At 35.1% G+C, this 25,688-nt stretch overlaps 2 non-coding genes across 2 annotated transcripts; both read right to left on the bottom strand.

Moving 5' to 3' along the window:
• Window positions 1-11,119: 11,119 nt before the first annotated feature.
• LOC126021571 (U6 spliceosomal RNA) lies at window positions 11,120-11,226 on the bottom strand. Its single transcript, XR_007500075.1, has one exon. It is a non-coding gene; the product is annotated as a U6 spliceosomal RNA (small nuclear RNA).
• A 300-nt stretch (window positions 11,227-11,526) lies between these two features.
• LOC126021610 (U6 spliceosomal RNA) lies at window positions 11,527-11,630 on the bottom strand. The gene has a single exon (XR_007500111.1). It is a non-coding gene; the product is annotated as a U6 spliceosomal RNA (small nuclear RNA).
• Window positions 11,631-25,688: the final 14,058 nt, after the last annotated feature.

The raw sequence follows: 25,688 nt of genomic DNA, 5'->3' as shown, positions 1-25,688 counted from the left end.
TCCTTGCCAATGTATGTAGAACTTACAGGCCTGACTAGGAACATTCACTCCCTGTCTATCTGTTCTCAAGTTAGGACACTAGTTTCTTCCTGCTTTTGGACTAGAGAATACATACTCTGCACTATTTCTTCCCAAAACGTAAGTATAGATGAGAGCTACATTTTCAGGCCTTCTGTGTCTTTAGCTCATGGGTCTACTCAGTCTCTGGAATCTCAAGATCCAAGGTCTTATAACAAATCTCTATTTATGTGTATTTCTATTTCTGTTTCTCTGGAAAACCCTGACTAATGCACTTCCTCCCTGAAAGTTAAATTTGTTTCTAACTAAAATCAGGCAAGCTAGAACTTTCCTCCTCAAAATGGTTTAATGATTAAAATAGAGAGTGGAGTTCCATATTCTTTTCTAAACACATCAAGCTGTGAAATGATCAAGTCATCTTTTTCTTTAAATGCTAAGCAAAATAGTATATAAAATATTTCAATGTAGAATGAACTTATATGATAAGCTCAACTTTAATTTGATTACCAAACATAAATATTTAATGATTATGGTGCAGGGATCATCAAACATTTTTCTGCAAAGCATCTGTTAGTAACTATGTTAGTCTTTCAGGGCCATACTGCCTCTGTCACTATCGCTCAACTACTCTTTGTGCTGAATAAAACAGCCTTTGAGAATATGAAAATAAAGGTCTGGTTGTGTTTTAATAACATTTTCTTTGCAAAAAATAGTTGGCAATGCAATTTTAAAATTTGATCTAGTTTTCTTATTACCAGTGAAATGATTTAGATAAATACAGACCATAAGGATAAGGCAGCCCAGGTTCAGACTGTATTTTCACCAATGATCAGCTTTGTAGCTATGTGTAAATCACCTAAACTCAGTGATAAATTGTGGGTATCCCCTCCCACAACTTTTTATTTATCCCACCTGAATGATCAGAACTGCCCACACCTGGAATGGGCAGATAGAGTAGTCTACATGGGGGGACAGAGAGGAGATAAGAAGGAGAATTAGAGAGAGAAGTGTATGAGAGACATCATCATCAGAGATTCATCATCAGACTCAGTATCACCAATTCACCATCAGTTTCAGCATTAGCAATTGAGCATCATCAAAGAAGCAGCAGCAATAGCATTACCAAAGGAAGTTAGTCAGCCTGGAAGCCAGTTAGGAAGCCTGGAAAAAGCAGCTGAAAGGGAGACAGAGGCCGAGAGAGTCCAGAGAAGCAGCAGCAGTAGCATTACCAAAGGGAGTTAGTTAGTCAGCCTGGAAGCTAGTTAGGAAGCCTGGAAAAAGCAACTGAAAGGGAGACAGAGGCCGAGAGAGTCCAGAAGGAGTAGAGAAGTAGGTGCTAGGAAAAGGCTCAGGATAGAGGCCATGTGAGGAGGTGTACATGACGGTAGAGACTGTGATATAAAGCTGGCTGACTCCTGGAACTTCATCTGACAGCTTTGTGAATCTCTCCACTGTCGTTCTGCAACCTTCAGACCCGCCAGACCATAGGGGCTGCAGGAGTCCGGTTGAACCCAGAAAGGCCTCAACATCTAGGACTCTTTGTTTTAAGATAACAATAAAGTATCCATCTTCTGGTTTCATTGTGAGAATGAATGGATTGGACTATATTGGATCAATTGCTCAAGGACACACTATACCAAGTGGTATAAAAACTAGGTACTTAATTTTTTCATCTTATTTTATTAAGAAGTAGGAGATTTTGGAGATATATATATATATACATATATTAAACTACACATGAATAATAAGACTTACAAGTGGCCTGAAATAAAATAATAATAATAAGTTTTATAGAAGAAAGCTATCAAGTATAATTCATATTATTGGAGTTTGAATTATGATACTGAAAATATTATTTAACAATCTTACTCTTTGTAATGTATCTTCTTTAGCAACAAAGAACATCTAAATGCAATGAAGGATAAAAAATTGTTGAGAGAAAAATAGTTTAGATAAGATTTAGAAATAAATACTTAGCTGCTTCAGCAGTTAATCTTTCTTGTTTAAGTTCTCAAGGTTTGACTTTCAGTATTCCTCAGTTATTTAATTTTGTTCTTCCTTTTTTAGAAACATCCAGTTGTTTAAAAATCATATAGCAAATAACTCATAAAACATGGACACACACTCATTTCTCCTTGTGGGCAGTCATAAATATTTCACCCCAAATTATCTTTTCTTTTTACCACTTTGATCATTTTGCACTCATCCTAGAAACCTTACAGCCGCTTTTAATTCTCCTCTATATATTCAAAAAGTGCTTCATCTCAGAGTTCATGTCTCTGCTCAGGTTTTCTCAGGACCTTCTTGCATTAGGCTTTCCTCCCCCACTTTCCTGTTCCACTCCACCCAGATAGGGAAGCACGTCAGCCTTTCATCTGTGCATTCCCAGGACTGAGTTATGTCTGGAATGTCTCCTCCCTCTCTTCTTGATAGGTTCCCTCCCTTCTATCATTTATGGAGCTTATCAGATCACACTCTCTCCTCAGCCCCCCCCCCCAAATAACTAAAAGTGCATAAATTAGTTCCCTACTCCCTATCATTCCTTTGTAAAATAGGAAGGTTGTATAAAATACATGAGCCTGTGCAACACTCTATTTTACACATCGTTTATATGGTTTTTACATGGTTAATCATATATGATTTGAATGTTATTCTTTAAATGCTTGCTAATTCTACTGAATCTAGTCAAAGTGTCATTTCTTCGGTTTACTATTTTTTTGTTTGGGGGTCACATCCAGCTGTTCTCAGAGTTTACTGGTAGCTCCATATTCAGGAATCATTCCCAGTAAATTTGGAGGACCATATGGAGTACCTGAGGATGAACTCAGGTAGGCTATATGCAAGGCAAATGGCCAATCCCCTGCACTATATCACCAACCAATTCCTACCTCTAGGTCACCTCTAATAATATTTAGCTTTAATTATGGCCCCGACAGTTAGGGATTTTACTCATCCAGCCAGAGTGCTGCTTGGATTACATGTTGCTGGTGATCAATTAGAACATCACACATGCTAAACAGGGGCTCCAACAATTAGTTGAGTTATCTCCTCAAGCCCAGAGTTTTTAAGAACATCAGTATATATTAAAGTGACAGTGTGTAGTAAACAGAGTAGCCCCCAAATATATCTACTAGAACCTTTGAATGTTATGTTACATAACACAAAAATCTTAACAATTTCTTATTAAAGTATGGACCTTTTTCTGTTTGTTTGTTTATTTTTGGGCCACACCCTTTTGATGCTCAGGGGTTACTCCTGGCTATGCGCTCAGAAATCGCTCCTGGCTTGGGGGGGGACCATATGGGACACCGGGGGATCGAACTGAGGTCCGTCCTACACTAGCACTTGCAAGGCAGACACCTTACCTCTAGCGCCACCTTCCTGGCCCCAAAGTATGGTCTTAAAGAGAAAGGATTAACCTAGATAATTTGGTTGAATCCAAACTATTATTATATTAAATTATATGATTACAAAACACACATATAGACACACATACACAAACCACCACCACCACCACCACCACCACCACCACCACCACCACCACCACCACCACCACCACCAGCACGAATGGAATTTTCTTTGGCTTGTTTAAGAGCCACGCAGTAAAATTAGAGAAGTTCAAATTTTGACAAGGGTTGTATCTGCTATTTCTGGAGAACAGCCACATGGAATGCTGGAGAAAGCATGTAGGCAGCTTTTAGAAGAAAAGGCTGGGCCCCAGGTAACAGGAAAAAGCAGATTTTAATATGAGTTATGAAGAACTAAATTCTCAAGAAACTGAGTTCAGCTAAAAACCTACATTAGCTTAGAAATCGATTTCAATATATCCTTATAACCTGCAGGAATTTGAACAGGCTTGATTTTGGCTTTGAGAGAGAGTCTAAGAGACAAAGCCTACAGAACTAAGTCTTAAGCTTTTGATAATTTGTTATTTCAGTAATAGAAATGTGCATATAGGGTAACTGAGTACTTGAAAACCTTGGTTTACCAAATTGTGTGTATGTGTGTTTTCAAATTATGTATTCCATAGACAAGCACCTACAATAATCGATGATTTACAATATATACTGTGACTGGGAGTAACCTCTACTGTAACATCAGCAAATGAGATCCTTATTGTTTAGTCCGTAAATCATTTCAATATTGCATCAGTTTGGCAGTTTCTGGCAATGTAGAAATCAATATTGCTCAAGGACCTAATCTTCTTGTGACCAATACCTCAACATAAATCTTCATAGAGTAATGTTAGCTAATGTCATATGGAAAAAAAAAGAAACTATTCATCCAGAATATTTCTTTAAGATAATTAATTCAGATAAATCATTGTCCATTCCAAAGAGAGGGATGAGGTCCAGTGTATGGTGTTCAGTGTTTTTTCTGCATGGCTAGAAAGCAAGACACTGTTATTCTAAGTAGTCTGACCATCCTGCTTGAAGGGTTCATATTGATGGGCCCATGTAACACTCATCTCTACGACAATTACTGCTGCATTAATCAACTCATTATAGCAGCCCTCGTGGCAAAGTTTGCCTCTGCTAACTGCCTAGTTCTTCACTCGAGCTGATTTCTTAGTGTCGTTGTTTAGTATATAATCTTTTGCAGGTGTTAAAATATAGTGTACTTTTCAGATGGCATGATTCACTCCAGAACATAAAAGTCCAAATCTTAATTCTCTTGCTGGGCCTTGCCAGAAATGACACCTGGTCTATTTTTCTACCCCAGATGCTTCTAATCACTTAGATCTATTGGTCATTCAGCCAATGTGGCAGAGCACTTACTTATATCATTGCCTGGACCATCTACAGAGCCCTTTTTCATAGCAGACCCTGCCCAAGGTCAGCAATTTTCCTTGTCACTTGGTGAATGTATTACAGTGTGAAAAATGTTGCTTTTAGATCCCAAAAGTCCCCTACAAGACATTGTACTTATTTCTAATTTGTGAGAATTTTTTTGTATAATAAATTGTACTTTACTTTTCAGGCAACTTCTTGATTGTAATAGGCAATTTAAGAAAAGCTACTTTTTAGTTGACCCAAAAAATTCATAGAGCTTTGGTCCTTCCTTCTGGAGAATGCCTCATCAAATATTCCAGTGTACTTGCTGTTCTTAATCCGACATTTCTATTAACATGATACCCTAGTTAAAGTGGAGCAATGTGACTTTTTAAAGAATGCTTAGACAATGAAAGTCCTTCTGGACTATAAACAGTGAAAAAAGTATAAGTAAATTAACCCTGAAGCAAAAATAGGCTGATCAAACTATACTTTAATCAGCAGTAAATATTATAGTTGCTTTGACTCTAATTCACTGGAAAATTTCAGCAACTTTTCTGTTATCTATTTTTTCATTTTGTATACCTTCATTAAAAAAACCCTCTGTGGAAAGTCTAATAAAAGTTACTATCTGAAACCATTGTCATTAATTAATAAAACTGAGAGTTAGGCCTGGTGGTTTTGCTATGGTATATTACTATCTTGCTTGTGGTTCTATGCGTTGTAGAGCTAAACAGTCTACAAAATCAAGTTATACTGAAGTTTACTCCCAAAAAACTGGATTTATGTCCTTGTATTAAGTCATAAATCACTTTCTAAAAGTAGATTATCAGAGATTGACACTAGAAGTTATAAGGATGTTCAGCCCTGAGACCCCAGAAGGTTCCCCAAACAACTCTAAAAGAGATCCCCTGAGAGAAAAGTAAGTCCTGAATACCACCAGATGTAGAGTCTCCCCCAAAGGGAAAGATTAGATTATGCTAAAAGAATAGCTTATTTTGGCATGCTAGAACTAGAAGAACTGTCCAGTTTTATTTAAAATAATATACATTTAGCACTTATGTTTTTTACTTTTATCAACTAATTAGTTCATTCGATGTTTATAGTATTGGCTCAATGAATACTGTTTATTATTGCCATCTTTAGTATTTTTATAGATATCAAGATATCTTGTGAAAAATATTACCTTGTCCCTGTTTAAAAATATTTAAATCAAATTGCTTAAATTATTTTTCAATTGAACTAGCATTGTATTGCATATTCTAGACATCTATGTCTCAAGCATGCATCACTGAATATCAATATATATATATATATATATATATATATATATATATATTATACATTACTTTCACCACAAAAATACCAATTCTATTCTGTACCACATATTTGTTTCCTTTTAGATACATTTCTAATTAGCTTCCTATTGAAGTTTTCAGGAAAGATGACAAGTGATCAGAAAAATAACTTATTGTTAAATAGCTTAATGTTGACTTGGCTTGCTAACAGAATTTTGCAATGAAAAGGGTAAATTCTTTCTGTGTTGCATTGTGAAAAAGACTCTTGGAGATTATATCTAAATTTATGGGAATAGGATTGTGTTCATGGGTAAAAGTAAATCTTTATGCCTCAAACTTTGTGGGTTTTTTTTTTTTTTACAACCCTTAATTTAATGTATCTTAGGTCTAGGAAAAAGGGGATTTACTACAATTCCTCTATTCTTGGCCTTTTCTGGGATGTGATTTGTATTTAAAAAAAAAAAAAAGAAGAGAAGCAGGAATGAAATTAATTTTTTAAATAAAATTGAAAACTATCCTTGAGGACAAAAAGTGGTAACAAAATTATCTAAATGAAAGTTGTTGCCTAAAGAAAGGTTTGGATCTACATTTCAGAAGGGTTATAAGATATTTTTCTAGCTTTTGTAGCTGCTTAAACTTAATATGATAAAAGATAAAAATGTTTATATATGGTTAAAAGCAAAGCAAAGGATTTTAGAAGGAAAAATGCAATAGTAGAAGTTAATACTTAACGAAGTATTTACTGTTTAATATGGTTTTAAAAATCTTTTCCCTGGAACTTAGAGATTGTGAAGTGATTGCCTTCCATACAGTAGACCACTACATTTAGTCACCAAAGCATTTCCAGGTATGGTCCCTCAGCACAAAGTCTGGAGTAAGTCCCAAGTTCCATTAGTTATGGCACAAAGTCAATAATAAAAAAATAATACAATTTTTATCTTATTAACTACTTAAAATTAAATTTCTTATTATCTCATTAACTACTTATAAATCTATATGATATATGCAACAATTATTTTTACTTAAATAAGAAAGTTGAAGCAAAAATCTGTGTGAAGTTTAAATTGCAAGGTAGCTCAGCAAGGAAGTAATAAATCCAGGATTCAATACATGCTAGGTAAGACAGTAAATCTATTCAATAATGCATATATAGCTGAAGCTCCACAAATCCAAAATGTCCTGAGAATAATTATTATTTTTATTAAAGAGAACATAGAAAAAATAAACCAAAGGCTATGGCATGTATTCACTGAAACAGTATGTGGCATTCTGTCTTCTTTCTGTTCCATATGTACTAAAGGAAATACAACTTTACAATCTATATTCTTTAAGTCTCTGTACAATATTAACCAGTATTATCCATGTCTTTAATTTATGTACTTCTATACTTTAACATCTGGAATTGACCTTTTCCTCTGTCTCTCCCAAAGGTAACCACTTTTTAGGAAGAAAATATTAAACCTGTAGAGCAATTTTCAGTCACAAATCAACCAATCTAGAACCTGCATACAAGAAGATCTGAGGCTAGTAGATTGTCGGCACTTGAGGACTGCCCCTTCTCACTGCTATCGGGAGGGAGGAGGCCTAAGGGCTAGGCCAAATCTCTGCAAACACTGTCATCATCCCCGCCCAAGGCAGCACTCCAGTGTAGGGTCCCAGCCAAACGCCACAGGTCACAAAGGTCTGAGAACAAGAGCAGAACACTGAATCACCAAATGCAAAGAAATATGGGATAACCAAGGAAGACTCTAGCAGCTGGGGATACGGAGAGCAATCCTAGCAAGTTTCCAAGTCCACCAAAATGCACGAGGCCAATAGATCAGGACATAAAAGTGGCAATGAAAGAAAGCATGGCAATAGAATCAAGGAATCACTAGCCAGAGATGAACAAATCAACCAAAAATGACATAAAACCTGCACACTCAATAGACACTTTTATTGAGTTCTCACACTACTATTTTCCTGCCCCAACCATCTCAAAATCAGGCACTCTAAGCATTAGCCTCTATAACCAAAAGCACACTGAATATTTTTCAAACTATCGAACATTAAATGCATCTCACCACCTCACCTCGTTAATCCCTTTCTACAGAAATTGCAGTAAAGGCTTTTGTTCATATAATTTCCAGTCCCCTATCTCTTGCTTCACGCGTGAACCTAGTGTTTCCCTTTTTCCTCCCTCTCACTTGGTTTGTCATGTATCCTATTGTTAGGCCCTTCCTGACTCAACTTTTTCCTTTGCTTGGGGTGACCTAATGATGTTCAGAAAGTGTTTTAACCAATTGCTATACACTATATAAAGAACTTCTGGAGAAAAATGAGTTAATTTTATTCTGTTCTAGCCATTCATCAAGAAAATCCAACCATTGGCTGGAGCAATAGCAAAGTGGTAGAGTATTAAGCCTTGCACATGGCCAGCCTGGGTTCCATCCCTAGCATTCCATATGGTCCCCTGACCCTGCCAGGAGTAATTTCTGAGCAGAGAGCCAGTAGTGACTTCTCTAAGGTATGGCCTAACACCTAGTCCCCACCGCACTCACACACATATTAAAAAGCTAGTAGGAAGTTGATTGCTGCAACCAGTCAAGTTACTCTCTTTTATTCTGGCGTGGTGGGAAAGTGAAGAGTGAATCTGGATGGGCAAAAGAAAGATCTGTAGCAGGCTTGTGGGAAGAATCAAGGACACACATGCTTTGAAGTTAACTTACAGGTGATTTCCAAGTTTTATGGTTTCAAGACCAAATGGAGTCTGTGTCATTCAATAAAAATAATTTGAAGTCTCTTCAAGACAGTATTCTCCCTTGAACACATATTTGGCTTGCTCTTCTCTGGTTTATTTTGTTTCTTGTTTATTTCTACTCTGGAGAAGCCCATGTTCTCTTTGGATCATTGACTTCTCTTCTACCCTCGTCCTGCCAAACCAATCTTTCTAAAGAGTTTCAATAAAAACTATTTTGCTTCATTAAAACAAAACAAAACAAAAAAATCTGTTAAAAAAAAAACATAATTTGAGTAACTATTATTGGTCTTATCCCAGGCTGATTAATGGAGAAACAGTGTTAAGTAAAAGGGATTATTCTTTTAATCATTTAATAATTCCTTGGAGCTACAGTCATTGCATAACTCCAACCATAGCACAGGTTTGTTCCACTCTTTTATCTACGTAACAAATATTTGCTTCCAGGCTGCCACAATTCTCTCATCATGACTCCAGGTCACATTTTTGATTTGAATAACTGACACTAATGACTCTCTGTGAATCTGTCTGCCCAGGACTAGTTCAAATCAAAATGGAAAAAAAAAATAAATAAACAATAAAAAACCTCTTTACCTGATTGTGGAACATTTTTACCAACTTGTCAAAGTCCAAATTCTAAAAATTCTATTAACCGCTCAAAGTTACAGTTCGTTCCCTCAGAACATAATCCTGTTGTCATAATGGCAATGTCTTGTGAGATTCAAGTAAAGCTCATCAATCTCCAACTGACTCTGTGACTGAATCTAGCTTTGGGGGCAAGTTATTTTTTTAGGTTGGGATATTATCCCTGGAAATATTCTGTATTTATATCATATATCAAATATTCATTTGATACTAATAGATAACACTAAATATGAAAGAAGAAAGTGTATGTGATCTTTCTTAAAATCAAATGGGCTATCAACAGATTTATATAATCCTCAGGAAATTAAAATTTAATTATTATAATTACTAAATTAAATCATTAATTATAAATGATATATTATCAAATTATAAGCATCAATTAAATCATTTTAATTATGTAAATAAACTAAACTACTGCAATAAATTATTAAATTTATAAATTATATAATGTTAAGTTATAGTTTTTGAATCATTAAATAAAATTATTTAATTAAACAGTAAATTATTCTGTATAATAGAGTTCCTCTATAGTTCCTCTCCTTCTATAGAAGAGGAAATATAAATTAAATAATGAGGAAAAAAAGAAAAAAGAGAAATCTTTTAGATTAATTTCCAAATATTCATATTTTTACCATTTAGTAATATGCATAAAGTTTTCCATAGGAAATGCTAACACTGAATATGTAATGGCATTAAAAATAATACTCAGATTGCTAATTTCATTTTTCCATAGGAAAAATATTAAGTCAACAGTTTTGGTGATGGCTAGAGGATATGAGGTGTATGAATAGGAATTTAGAGAAGGAATTCCAAGGCTTAAGGTATAAATTAAGGAAGCAACTATGTGGGGTTGAGCAATAATTTATTGGATAGGGTGTTGACCTAGGTGTGATCCCAAGACCACATATGTTTCTCAAGCATTATCTGAAGTGATTCCTGAACACAAAGCCATCAGTACTGCTGGGTGTGAATCAAAAAAGAAAGAAAAACAAAAAAGTAAGCAAGTATCATATTCTATGATTTTAAGTCAATAAAAACAAGAATAGAGTCATAGGACATAATGTTATCTCTGGAGCATTTATCCAAGTTTTACAATAAAAAATATCTAATTCTGGTAAAGGTGGTTGTTAGGAGGAAATTCTTGAATGCATGTCTACCACAAACTGACATTTGTAAGCATCTCTTCAAATAATATATAAGAAAACTACAGCTTGAATGATGAGGACATTCAGCATTATGAGATTATTTGGCTTCAAGTTTGTATTAATGAGTTCTGTGCCATACAGCTTATCAAGACCAGTCATTTCATGCATTAGATGATCCTTCAATTTTTAACAAGGCAACTTTAACCAAGTCCTAAGATACCATGATGGTAATTATCTCAAATTGTAATCGCTAAGCCTTCTTTGAACCTTAAAATTCGTGCATACTTGATGTATATTTGATATCCACACAGTGCTATATATTCAAATCTTAAAACATTTTATACTGTAATATAGATAATATACAATTTTACATTTACAATACTCTCAGAATGCACTTCATATATTATCTCTAGTTTACTGATCATTGCTATTAAGAAGTTTGTAAATGAATTAGGATGTTAGATAAATAGTTTGCCCCAAATATTCTAATTGTTTACATTTTTTTTAAATATGGAACGCTTCATGAATTTTTGTGTCATCCTTGTGCAGGGGTCATGCTAATCTTCTCTTTATCGTTCCCATTTTAGTATATGTACTGCCGAAGCAAGCACTAATTGTTTACATTTTATGAGAGTCCATCTGACTTTTTTTATTTTTTGGTTTTGGACCACATCTAGTGACACTCAGTGGTTACTCCTATCTATGTGCTCAGAAATCGCCCATGGGTTGGGGGACCATATGGGATGCCAGGGATCGAACCTAGGTCTGTCCTGTGTCAGCCCCATGCAAGGCAAATATCCTACCACTCCAGCTCCTGCATTTGACTATTACATCACAATTTGTTTCTGCGATCTCAACACTATAGGTTAATCTACAGTGTGATCAGTAGCTGGAGTTATTTTTTTTTTACAAGAAATATGAAACACTTCAAGACTTTGCGTGTCATCCTTGCGCAGGGGCCATGCTAATCTTCTCTGTATTGTTACAATTTTAGTATATGTGCGGCTGAAGTTATTTTTATAACTGGAGTTATTTTTTAAAATTTTTGAAGTAATTTAAAAATACTCTTATAGCAACACACTGAAATATAAAATTTATATAAAGACTTTTATAATTCTAAGAGTTTTAGATATTTTTAACTTCTCTCAAAATTATTAGTTTTCACAATGTTTTGCTGCCTCCAAGAAACTCATTTGAATAGTCAGAGCAAGCATAAACTCAAAGTCAAAGGTTGGAGAACAATCGTTCAAGCAAAAAAACTCCCATAAAAAGGCTAGGGTGGCTATGCTTGTATCACATGACAGAGACATTAGACTTAAAAAGTCTATATAAAGGATAGAGATGGACGCTTCTTGATAATTAAGATATCTGTGCACCAGGAAGAAATCACACATTGAGTACATATATGTACTCAATGAAAAACCAGCCACATGTTTAAAACTTTTGCTGACAGATCTGAAGAAATACAATAATAACAATACAATAACAATAGGAGACTTCAACACTGCCCTATCACACCTTGATAGGTCAACTAGGTTAAAACCCAACAAGAATATACTAGCTCTGAAGGAAGAAATGGAAGAAAATGGCTTAGTGTGTGTATATATACGTATATGTATCTATATATGTGTGTATATATACATATATGTATAAAGACACAAATTATCAGCATTTGTGAGAAACAGCAAAAGCAACATTAAAAGGAAAATTTCTAGACTTAGAAGCATTCATCAGACTGTGGTACATATACACAATGGAATATTATGCAGCTGTCAGGAGAGATGAAGTCATGACATTTTCCTATACATGGATGTACATGGAATCTATTATGCTGAGTGAAATAAGTCAGAGAGAGAGAGAGAAAATGAGAGAGAGAGAGAGAGAAAGATGCAGAATGGTCTCACTCATCTATGGGGTTTAAGAAAAATGAAAGACATTCTTGCAATAATAACTTTCAGACACAAAAGAGAAAAGAGCTAGAAGTTACAGCTCACCTCATGAAGCTCACCACAAACAGGAATGAGTTTAGTTAGAGAAATAACTACGTTTTGAACTATCCTAATAATGAGAATGTACGAGGGAAATAGAAAGTCTGTCTAGAGTACAGGCGGGGGTTGGGTGGGAAGGAGGAAGATTTGGGACATTGGTGAAGGGAATATTGCACTGGTGATGGGTGGTGCTCTTTACATGACTGAAACCCAAACACAATCATGTATGTAATAAAGTTATTTAAATAAGAAATAAAAAAATTTAAAAAATGAGGCATTCATCAGGAAGGAAGAAGGGGCCTACAGAAATAATTTAAAGGTGCAGCTTAAAATTTTGAAAAAGAACAACAAAATCAAAAAAATAGGCAGAATAAATAGAAATAATAAAGCTTAGAGCAGAAATTAATGAACTGAAAATACAAAAAATTTGAAAGATCAATGAAAACAAGAGTTGTTTTTTTGAAAAAACAAAGACCTACAAACCATTAGCAGAACTCACAAAGAAGGGAGAGAGAGAGAGAGTGAGAGAGAGAGAGAGCGATTTATTGAACTGAATTGAAAATGAAAAAGTGGAGACTATTAGAGTTACGACAAAAATTCAAAGGGTAATCAGAGATTACTTTGAGAAACCCTATGCCACAAAACATGAGAAACTTGAATAAATAGATAAATTCTTGAACTCCTCTAACCTTGAAGGCTAAACCAAGATGATCCGGTTTAAGATAAACAGACCTATTACTAGTGAGGAAATCAAAATGGTAATAAAAGTTTTCCTCAAAACACAAGTCCAAGCCCAGGTGGATTCACTAGTGAATTCTCTCAAACTTTTCAAGAGAACCTACTGCCAATTCTTTTCAGGATCTTCTGGGAAACTGAAAAAAAAAAAAAAAGAGAAAAATAATCTCAAATAGATTTTACAAAGCTAGTATCACCTTGATGTTAGGCAGACAGAAATGCTACATAAAAAGAGAACTACAGACCTATATCCTTGTTGAACACAGATGCAAAGATCTTCAACAAAATTCTAGCAAATAGGATCAATATTTTTTCAAGAGGTCATACGCCATGAACAAGTAAGATTCATTTCAGAGATGCAAGGATAGATTAACATATTTAGGTCAATCAATTTAAAATACCATATCTACAAAGGAAAAAATAAAACAATATGCTCATATCAATAGATGCAGAGAAAAAATTTGATAAGATCCAACATGTGTTCATGATAAAAACAACTTTGGTAATGGGAATTCCCCTGATTCAGTGTTAATATGTTTCTAAAATATTACTGTGAAAGATAATGTAATCCACTTCGGTCAAAATAAAAATTATTATTTAAAAAATCCAAAAAGATATTTTAAAAAGAAAAGAAAACTCAACAAGATGGAAATGGAAGAAACGTTTTTCAACATAATCACGGCCAATTACCTCAATCCCATGACAAATATTATACTCAATGGGGAAAAACTGGAAATCTTTTCTCAAAAATCTAGCACAACGTAAGGCTGCCTCCTCTCACCACTCCTATTCAACATAGAACTGGAAGTATTTGCCAGAGTGATTAGGCAATTAAAATATATAAGATAAATCATATAAGAAAGAGAGAAATTGGGGCTAGAGAGATAGCATGGAGGTAATGCATTTGCCTAGCATGCAGAAGGTCAGTGGTTCGAATCCCATATGGTCCCTTGAGCCTGCCAGGAGCGATTTCTGAGCATAGAGCCAGGAGTAACCCCTGAGTGCTGCTGGGTGTGAACCAACCTCCCCTCCCCCCCAAAAAGAAAGGGAGAAATAAAGATAGCACTCTTTGCGGATGACATGATACTATACATAGAAAACCCTAAAGACTACCTAGAATCTTCTATAAACAATTGCTTTGTATAGAAAAATGGCAGGCTATAAAACACACAAAAATAAATGGTCTTCTTATGTACAAATAACAGTAGAAAAGAAATAGATATTAAAAATATCTGATTTACTATAGACTATAGAAATGCAAATAACTTAATATCACCTTAACTAAAGAGATAATGACCTATACAAACAAAACTAAAAAATACTGCTTCAAGAAATGAAAGATGAAATAAGGAAATGGAGGCATATATCCTTCTTATGAATTGAAAGATTCAACATTATTAAAATGGAAATACTCCCCCAAAGCATTGTACAATTTTAATGCAATTTCTCTAAGGATACTATAACATTTTTCAAAGAAGTGAAATTCATTAAATTGAGAAACTTCTGCACCTCAAAGGAAAATAGTGACTAGAATACAAAGGCCACTCATGAAATGAGAGGAACTATTCACCCAAAACCTATCTGAAAAGGGGGCTAAAATTCAAGCTGTACAAGACAATAACAGAACTTAACAAAAAAAAAATAATTTAATCTCATCAAAAAATGAAGAAAAGAAATGAATAGAAATTTTTCCTAAAAAAAGAAATGCAGATGTTGAAAAGGCACATGAAAAAAATGTTCCAAATCACTAATCATCAAGCTGATATGTCAAAACAGCAATGAGGTATCAGCTCATACCACAGAGAGTGGCACACATCACAAAGAACAAGAACAACCAATGCTGACTGGGATGTAGGGAGAAAGGAACTCTCATTCACTGCTGGTTCGACTGCCTCATAGTCCAACCTTTCTAGAAAATAGTATGGATATTCCTCAAAAAGTTAGAAACTAAGCTCCCAAATGATCCCAAAATATCACTCCTGGGGACATACGCCAGGAACACAAAAACATACTACAAAAATGCTCTCTACACTCCTATGTTCATTGCAGCTCTATTTGCAATAGCCAGAATCTGGAAACAACTCAGGTGTCCAACAACAGATGAGTGGCTAAAGAAACAGTAGTACATTTACACAATGGAATGCTATGCAGCTACTAGGAAAAAATGAAGTCATAAAATTTACCTATACTTGGATGGACATGGAGACTACTATGCTGAGTGAAATGAGCCAGAGGTAGAGGGATATGCATAGAATAGTATCTTCATCTGTTGGATATAAGAAAAATAAAAGACAGTATGGCAATAATATCCAGAGAGAATAGGGCTGAGCACTGGGATGATCAGCTAGCTCATGACATGAAGCTTTCAACAAAGAGTGGTGAGTGCAGCTAGAACACTAATCATAATGACAACTACCAAGACAATGAAAGGGAGAGAGGCAAAATGCCTGTCTGAGAGACAAGAGGGGTTTGGGTTGGGGGAAAGTCAAGGGAGAAACTTGGTGATGGAAAGATCACACTGATGAAGGGTGGTGTGCATTTTATGACTGAAACCCCAGTACGAAAAAACCCCAGTACGTTATGATTAAATTTTTAAAAAGTAAATAAATAAAATAAATAATAAAGCCAAACACACAAAAATATTGACTTTTCATAGTCTAGTAAATCCTTAGAAAATAGCTTCAATAACACAATAATTAATAATATAATAATTCTTTTAAATTGATGTAAGATTTGACAATTTCACTTGCCATTGTGTGGCAATATAAATTGAATTTTTTTTGTTTCTGTTATGAGAAGGCTAGGTGGTGAGTGGAAAACTGAGGATACTCGTAGAGGGAAGATCATGCTGGTGGTGGAACATTTAAGCCCTAAAAATTGTATCATAAACAACTTGGCAAATAATTGAGCTGTAATAAAATAATTAAAAATAAATAAACAACTATCGAGTATTTCAATGAGCTTATAATAAATGTCAGAAAAAGAAAAATAATACCATTGTTTTTTTTTTACTAATACCTCAAGTGTCGAGTTTTTATTTTTGGTGGTTCAATGACTCTCTGAGTCCATTAACTAAACCTACAAAGTTAAAATGTTTTTCTTATAAAATAACAAGGAATTAAATAAGAATCATTTTTCCTGCTGAAATAACAGCATCATTCTCAGTGTTAATCCAAATATGCCACATTCCTTTTGGTTGAAATGAGAAGTTAAATGAATAATAATGGATCATTATACCTTATTTTGCAAGGATTAAATACTTTTCACAGACATTATCATCAGCATTTTCATTAGTAGCATTAAAACTATTTTGCAAATGAAAGAGTATCAAAAAAGGTTAACAAAGGCCAACATATTTAGAAAGTGAAGGCTAATTTATTTAAGACCATGCATAAAGTTGCTCTCAAAATTCTGTTTTCCATTCTTTCTTTTTCTTGTTTTTCCCCCTTAACATTTTTTTTTCATTTTCTTCCTCACCAATAGCTCATAATAACAGCTTTGTCTGGCCCTGAATTCTTTCTTGTCATTTAATGCCAGCTGGAGTCTTAAAGAGCCCTGGCTTCACTTCTCACTTTTAACTTCTGCAGACTGTAGGTCATTAATTGTTGAGTAAAAGAGCTGAAGATCAGATAAAGTTGCTTAACCCCTCCTAGACCAATGGCCCTCCTCGCCCACATCTCTACTTTGCAAATCATTGTACCTTGCCTCAGAGCTATTAAATGGGCAGGCCTGAGGTTTTCAAACAATATCCTTTTGTTGAAGTCAGTCTCCCTTCTCTAGGGTGCTAGAAGGGTTAAATAACATTAAAATCAAAATTTATTTGCCCTTTACCCTTTCCATCATTTGTGCTCTGGTCTGAATGTATATGGCCTTTCTCCTTTTCTTGCTTTCACTTCCAGAGAGCTTCGCATTTATGGTTAATGGATCTATTAAAGAGTAAGGCTATTAAAAGGAGAGTGTTACGTACTTGGCTGTAATTTAATATAGCTCTTTAGTTTACTTAATTAATTAACTCATTAACTGGCTCCAAATTGTTCTTGGAAGTTTATGTGAACACATGATACAAAAACTGGTGGTCGAATACGTGCCTGTATGTGTGAAAGTGTATATATTACACTTTAGAGGGAAAAAAGTAGAACTGTATAATGCCTGTACAGAGAGCAGGAGCCCAACATTTATCAATAAAAGTGTGCAGCTAATGTTGATAATATTATAATGTAGTACTTTGTTAATAATTGTATTACATATATTGATATTAAATATTTATACACATGTGAAGAACATGCTAACTAAAGACAAAAATAAGAAATTAAATATAATTCATACAAATCATTTCTAGTTTAAGAAATTAAAAATCAGTCTTTTATCTACTTTTACTTAAAGTAGATTTTTTTATATTTGCATTAAAGCTGTGTTTTTAGCCAAAATACTTATGGAAACCCAAGCTGCGTAATGCAAAATGATACACAAACAAAGCTGTCAGATCCATTGCCTCAGTTTTTCCTCACCTACTCGTGTTTAATTTCCTTAATGGTTCTACTTTTAGAAAAAAAAGTTAAAGGACTTTGAAAAGATAAGGGTACATTAGAGCCCATTAACACCATTAGGGCAAGTGTCTTAGAGAAAATCTATTGAGTATAGCAAAAATGCTGAATTTCTACTCTCAGATATGTTTGTTTCATTTAGCCCCTAGGACTACGGCCAGGTGGGCTACATTTCAAAGCACATTAATATAATCTATATATAACTTGTAGGTTAACATTGCCACAGATAAACCTTGGAACCACAAAATCCTTTTCTTAAATCCTACATCAGTTCACATGGCATAACTGAATGTAGACAATTTCCAGCTGGGAAAACTCTAGGATCTTTAAACTGTGACCGAGTATTGGCATTCTCATTAGACTTTCAGGTCGAGCTTGGAGTACTTCTATGAAGACTTTAGGAGACTGTGTTTTTATTTTCCTTTCTAAAATATTGTACAAACTTTTAACAGTTTATTTCAGAGTCACCAGTCTTTCGCATTATTAACAAGGTTTGAAATGTAATGCAATTAAATAAATAAAATATACAAATACAAACATTGCATTTTAAAGGAGTTATTGAATGATAACTCTTGTTTACAACCTACTTGCCTACTTGTGAAAAACTATAGTCATAAAAATTTTATTAAGTATTATTATAAGGCAAGTTCCATAAAATAATTATTTCTTGCCTGTTTGATGCCTGAATAGAAAGAAAATGTCAACAAATAAAACAATTTTTCTTCACTGTTAACAAAACTGTCATGTGAATTACCTCCTTAAATAAATATTAATGTCTCAATTTTATCTTATTTTGTTATTTTTAATTTTTTATAATAATAATATCTTTATTTAAGCATCATGGTTACAAACATTTTGTAGTTGGGTTTTAGTCATAAAAGTACACACCCCCTTCACCAGTGCAACCTTCCTATCACCAATGTCTTTTGTTTCCCTCTAAATGCCTGCACCCCCACCCTTGCTTTCCTATAGGGCAGGCAAATTGCTTCTCTCTCTCTCTCTCTCTCTCTCTCTCTCTCTCTCTCTCTCTCTCTCTCTCTCTCTCTCTCTCTGTTTTGTGTTTGTCATCTTTCTTTTTCTTGCTTATGGCCCTTCAAAATGTCATTTTCTTTCTCACCAATAGCTCATAATAAAAGCTTTGTCTGGCCCTTTCTCTCTGTCTCCTTGCTTTTTGCTTTTTGACACTGTGGTTTGCACTATTGTTAATGGAGGGATGTCTTGCCTGTTAGTTTATCCACTTCCAGTGCCAAATTCTTGTCCCGCGCTGTTATTTCCAACTATCTTTGGCCTAATAAACCATTCTCTACTGTAAGTACAGTTGTGGCAAGCTTTCTACATTAGGCTGGACCTTTTAGCCTTTGCTGCTATTGTCTCCAAGTATTATTACCATTCATGAGTGTGAATATTCTGCTTATCCTTTTCCCTCTGGCTCATTTCACTCAACATATAGTTTCCATATCCACTGATGTATAAACATATTTTATTACTTCATTTTTTCCCTTCGACTGTATAGTATTCTGTTCTGTAGCTGTGCCACTGTTTCTTGAGCAACTCATTTGTTGTCAGGCACCTAGGTTGTTTCCAGATTCTGGATATTGTAAATAGAGCTGTAATGAACATAAAAGTGCAGAGGCATTTTTGTATTGTGTTTTTGTATTCCTGGGGTATAATTTTATTAGAGTTATTGCTGGATCATGTATATGGAAGCTCAGTTGTTAGCTTTTTAAGGAATGTCCATATTATTTTCCAGAAAGACTAGACCAATCTGCAATCCCACCAGAAGTGAATGAGGTGAATGAGTAGCCCTTTGTCCCTATGTCCACACAAACACTGGTTGTCTTGACTTTTTTTTGCAGTGATAAGGAACATTTTTTTTGCCTTTTGACCATCTGTATTTCTTGCGAGTTTTTGTTATTTCTGTGTGGTTGGTTGGTTTTGGGCCACACACAGTGGCACTTAGGGGTTACACCTGTCTCTGCACTCAGAAATCACTTCTGGTAGGCTCTTTGGGCCATATGGGATATCAGAAATGAAACCTGGGTCCGACCACGCTGGGCCACCTGCAAACCAAACTCTCTACTGCTGTGCTATTGCGCCAGCCCATCTATATTTCTTCTTTGAGGAAATGTCTGTTCATTTCTTTCCTCTTTATTTTGAATAAGGTTAGAGTTGTTGTTGTTTTTGTTTTTTTATTTTCTGGGTCACACCTGGTAGTGCTTAGCAGTTACTCCTGGATTTGTGCTCAGAAATCACTCCTGGTAGACTTGATGGACCATATAGGATGCTAGAATTAAACCTAGGTCAACGACGTTTCAATGACGTGTGTGGAAGCAAATGCCCTACCCATTGTGCTACCATTCCAGCATCAGCTGCTTTTTATCTTGTAAAGTTCAACCAGTGCCTTGTATATCTATATATTAACCTGATAGGTTATATTAATCTGATAGGTATTGAGTTAATAGTTTCTCACATTTTGTGGATAGCTTTTTGTATTCTAGTCACTATTCACTTTGAAATGCAGAAGCTTCTCAGTTTAATGTAGCCTCATTTATTTACCTTTGCTTCCACTTGCTAGGCCAGTGGTGTTTCCTCCTTGAAGATACCTTTAGTCTCAAAGTCATGCAGTATTTTACCTAAGTTTTCCTCCATGCATCTTATGGTTTCAGGTCTGATATCAAGGTATTTAGTCTATTTTGATTTGACCTTTGTTCAGGTGATCATAAGAGGTCTAAATTCAGGTTTGTTTGTTTATTTTTTGCATGTAATTGACCAATTGTCCCAACACCATTTGCTGAAGAGGGTTTCCTAATTTTCACTTTGTTGCTCCTCTATCAAAAATCTATTGTTCTTGGGGCCAGAGAGATAGCATGGAGGTAAGGCATTTGCCTTTCATGAAGAAGGACAGCGGTTCGAATCCCGGCATCCCAAATGGTCCCCTGTGCCTGCCAGGGGTAATTTCTGAGCATAGAGCCAGGAGTAACCCCAAACAAAATAAATAAATAAATAAATAACTGTTCATAAGCCTATGGGACCATATCATATATTCAAATCTATCCCATTGATCTGAGTTTTTGTCTTTATTCCAATAACATGCTGCTTTAATGAGTACTGCTTAATAATATAGTTTAAAGTTGGGGAAATGATTCCTCCCATCTTTTTTCCCCCCAAGGATTTTTTTAGATATTTGTGGATGTTTATTTCTCCACATGTCAAGGGATTTTTGCATTAATTTTGTACAATGCTTTAGGAAGTATTGATATTTTAATTATGTTAATCCTCCCAATCATAAACAAGATATATATCTCTATTTTTTTTTATCAATTTTGCCATTCTGTTTCTCTTAATTGGTGTGTTTAGTCTCTTGATTTTTTTTTTTTTGGCTTTTTTGGGCCACACCTGTTTGATGCTCAGGGGTTACTCCTGGTTAAGAGCTCAGAAATTGCCCCCTGCTTGGGGGCACCATATGGGACGCCAGAGAATAGAACCGCGGTCCTTCCTTGGCTAGCACTTGCAAGGCAGACACCTTACCTCTAGCGCCACCTCGCTAGTCCCTTGATTTTGAGAGAGTTTTTGAGCTATACAGTTTTTGAGCTGTTATTTATCCATGAAGCAGAGTATTTTTCCTTCAAAACTTATATGTAAGTCTGACTGGGTGAAGTATTCTTAGCAAAGGATTCATTTTATTGAGTTCTATCATTATATCCCATCATCGCCTTTGTGTCTTCAGGTTTGCTGTGACAAATATGCTGTAAATATTAAGGATGCTCCATTGTGTGTAATATAACTTGTTAATCGTGTTCCCTTCCATATTCTATCTCTACTGTAGTATTTATCATTGTGACTATAATGTGCCTTAGGATGTTTTTCTTTGGATTTCTTTTAGATTGTGTTTCTCAGCCATCCAAGATGTGGTTGTATGAAATCTTTAGCCTTGGGAACTTCTCTAAAATGATGTCCTTGACTGTTGATTCTTCATGAAATTTTCCTCCTAAACTTCTGGCATTTCAATAATTCTTATGTCATTTCTATTGAATTTACACATATTTTTATTTTCATCTCTTCACAATTTTTTTTAATTTTGTTTCACTGAAACCATTGTGATATGAAAAGTTCTTCATAGTTGAATTTCAGATATACAGTGAATCAGAGCCATTTCCCCCAATGTGTCAATCTCTCCCTCCACCAATGATCCCAGGTACATCCTATACCACTACCCTTTGCCCCTGCCCTGCCAGTGTAACAGGCCTATTTAAGTTTAGATTGTTAAAGTTTAGGTCTCTTGATTTTATTGTTATTGAATTTGGCTTGGATATTTATTTCTGCCCCCTTTTTTTTCCACCAATGCATCTGAGACCACTTGGTCCCTGGCCCCATTATTTTTTTCCTTTCTTCTTAGTTTTATTTTTTTTTGAAATGCAGAAATATGAAGTAAAACAAAGTTATCAATGTCCCAAGGTTCTATGAAAAAGGTGGGGCCCCTATTTAAAACATTTTTTCAAAAAAGAAAAAAAAAACCTAAGAGAAAAAAAGGGTATAGATGTGGCAGTTTTTTTTTTTAATTTTTTGTTTGTTTGTTTGGAATAGGTGCAGCAAAAGTTGGCAAAAATAGAAAGGAATAACCTTTGGCCTAAAGACAGGAATACTCTAGCGCTTAAGCTTCCTACCATAATACCAACTGCAGGTTCCAGGCATACTAAATTGTCTAACCCCCAAGTTTTTCTTTGTGGTCCCAGTAAAAGTTCTTCTCAGAAGAAGTCAGGTTTCTGTAGATCCCGCATTTTGCACAGATTACATGACAAAGTCAGGGTATCATGAAATATCTTCTGGTTTCATTTCACCATTAAGTGGAAATGCAGGGAACCCTGCACCAAAATCAAGTTGCTGCTGTTTTCAAGTCATCAGGATGTCATATTAACCCAATCTGGAGCAAGTCAGTGCCAGGGCATTATTAGAGTCTTCCGCAGTAGAAGTTTGATTCCTGGTGCTAGTGCAGATAACCATGCTTGTTCCATAGATGGGAATAAAGTTTCAGGGGGGAAAAGTCATTGTCTAATCATCGGAAGCCTAAGCCAAGTCACTGTGAAAAATGTTCAGGGTGAAAAGCTCCAGTGCAATATAAAATTTATGAGCTCCTATCCATATTAAATAAGAACTTGTTCCATACATAAAACTTTCCCATTTTAATGTTACTATGCAAAAAAGTACAATGGCACATGCTACTACAGGTGCATATGGGGTAAAAATAATAAACTCAACAATCCTGATAATCTAGTTCTAACATGAACTTAGAACCCAAGAGAAAGCTATCTACTAGAACTTTTTACTAAACATATCCCAAAAAAAGGAATGGGTACAGCTACCTATGCCTAAGGAAATATACAATAAGAATTATAACTATTAAGGAAATACATCTAAAGAAATATATGAAGTATACATATTCCCTTTAAGTCTTTTGAAATATTCTGAGGAGGAGGTAAAATTCCAAGCACAGCTTTAGCATGAGACATAGTCTTGTGGATTCTGAAAATTGGATTGTAGCAATAAGGAAATGTTTTCAAACTTGGGTTTCTCAAAAAACAAAACTGGTAGTGAGCAACAGTCTACTCATCTGTTGACATACTTTGAGGATTTTTTTCCATTATCTGTTCATTTATTTCCAAGCTCTTTTCCAACTCCCTCTATTGTATTGAGTTGTTATGCAGCGCATCTTCCAGCTCACTGTTTCAGTCCTCAAGCAGTTGATAAGGTCCTCCAGTGAGTATTTTATTCCTCCTACCAAGTTTTCAGTTCTGTTTCAATATGAATTTTTCTCATTTCTGCTTTCATATATTCTTGTGTCTTGGTTGTGGTTCATTCAGTTCATTCCATGGTTTCTTTGTGTTCTGTGGGTATCCTACACTTTTTTTTCTCTAAAGAACTTTTTTGAGAGGCTATCAAGTGGTTGGTACTGGTGAGTCATCAGAGCTACCACCTTTCTTTTCTTTTTTTTTTTTAAATTTAGACAACTTTATTACATACATGATTGTGTTTGGATTTCAGTCATGTGAAGAACACCACCCATCACCAGTGCAACATTCCCATCACCAATGTCCCAAATCTCCCTCCTCCCCACCTAAGGGCATTTGCCTTGCATGTGCTGACCTAGGACAGACTGCAGTTTGATTCCCCGATGTCCCATATGGTCCCCCAAGGCAGGAACGATTTCTGAGAGCATAGCCAGGAGTAACCCCTGAGTGTCACTGGATGTGGCCCAAAAACCGAGAGAGAGAGAGAGAGAGAGAGAAGATTGAGAATGAGAGAGAAAGCTATTTCAGATTCTCAGAGCCACAATGAACTGTATAATCTCCATATCACCGCAATCAAGTTCATGACCCAACCAGAAAGCATTGCAACTAAAATGTGTCCATGTTCCCTAACCAAGTGTAGTTACCATAAGTAAGAACTCAATAGTAAGTACTACAATCAGGTGCAAGTTTCACACCATCATATATAAAACATCAAAGCAAAAAAATTGAGAGGAAAGTTAAAAATAATAACATGAGTTTTAGTATTGTAAAAGCCATATACTTTCATCTATTAAGTAGTAGGGTCCCTTCTACCATTTTCTAAAGCTTTATTCTCATATATTGTGCAATAAATAGCCCCAAACTGTGAGGTCTGAGTGAAGGGGACCAAATGAATCATATGAGTGTCCCAGCTGTTTTACTTAGAGTTATTTTCTGAATTATAACACAAATAAGAAAGCCAAGCAGAGAATTTTGAGTTGAGAAGATAGTACTGAAAGTGTCAAGAAGATGGAATTTGTGGCTTTTATTACTAGAGAAAAGAACTACTCAAAAATAGAATTCTGCAAGGTGTTCATGTAATTCTTAGGCATATTGCCAACCCCTTCCTACTTATAGTGAAATCCTGAAGTTGGAAGAGTAACAGTATGGGCTGAAAAAATATTACCAAAATTTTATAAACCAAGTAATTTGCAGAGCATACACAAATCCGATTATAATTCAGTTTTCTGTCATTTAGAGAGGAGATTTTGTATGTGAGTTACATGCAGGACAATGTATAGTCATTAACCACAAAAGCAAGGCTTACAGGTGGGCTGACCAAGACCACCAATTACAGAAGATGAATTAAAATGACACTAAAAGAATAGAACTGCTAGAACCACAAAGACTTCATCATAAGCTCTATTCCTTGACTTATGCAGACACCAAGATCTCTAGATACTGAAGTCTGATTGTACCACCCCTGATGAACTAGAAGTCTTCCATACACCACAAAAGCACCAAGGGGAGAGTAAATGAACATGCAAGGAGTCTATAGTTAATCCCATGACAGTATACATTAAGGGTGGAGAAACCCTATGTTTCCTAGACCCAGGGAATTCCCTCTCTAAAGCCCTCAATATTTACTGTGCTTATGCAGGAAAAAAAAAAAAAGCACAAAATAATTTTTATCTATATATCTATTTATTATTTATTTATTTTTTGACTTCTTTGTTTTGGTGTAGATATTGAAGTTGATGTCTCCAATTTTCTTTTCTTTTCTTTCTTTTTTCTTTTTTTTTTTTTTTTTTTTGAGCTCTGGCATAGTTTTATTTCAGGGCTGAGACTATTACGTGGTGCTTGTCTTTATTGCTGTAGTGCTCACTGGATATTTTATTTTATATTTATTTTTGTATTGTTGTGGTGTTTCAATTCCTTTTTTTCTGTCCTCTCTCAAACTGAGGTTGAGAGCCTCTAGAAGGTCTCTGCCCATTTTCGGCTTATCTGATTTTTACCCCATTTTATTGCTTTTCTTTTCTTC

The sequence above is a fragment of the Suncus etruscus genome, chromosome 10 (assembly GCF_024139225.1).
Source record: "Suncus etruscus isolate mSunEtr1 chromosome 10, mSunEtr1.pri.cur, whole genome shotgun sequence".
In the NCBI taxonomy this organism is placed as follows: domain Eukaryota; kingdom Metazoa; phylum Chordata; class Mammalia; order Eulipotyphla; family Soricidae; genus Suncus; species Suncus etruscus.
The sequence above is the reverse complement of the archived record's forward strand: the minus strand, read 5'-3'. Positions and strand labels throughout refer to the sequence as shown.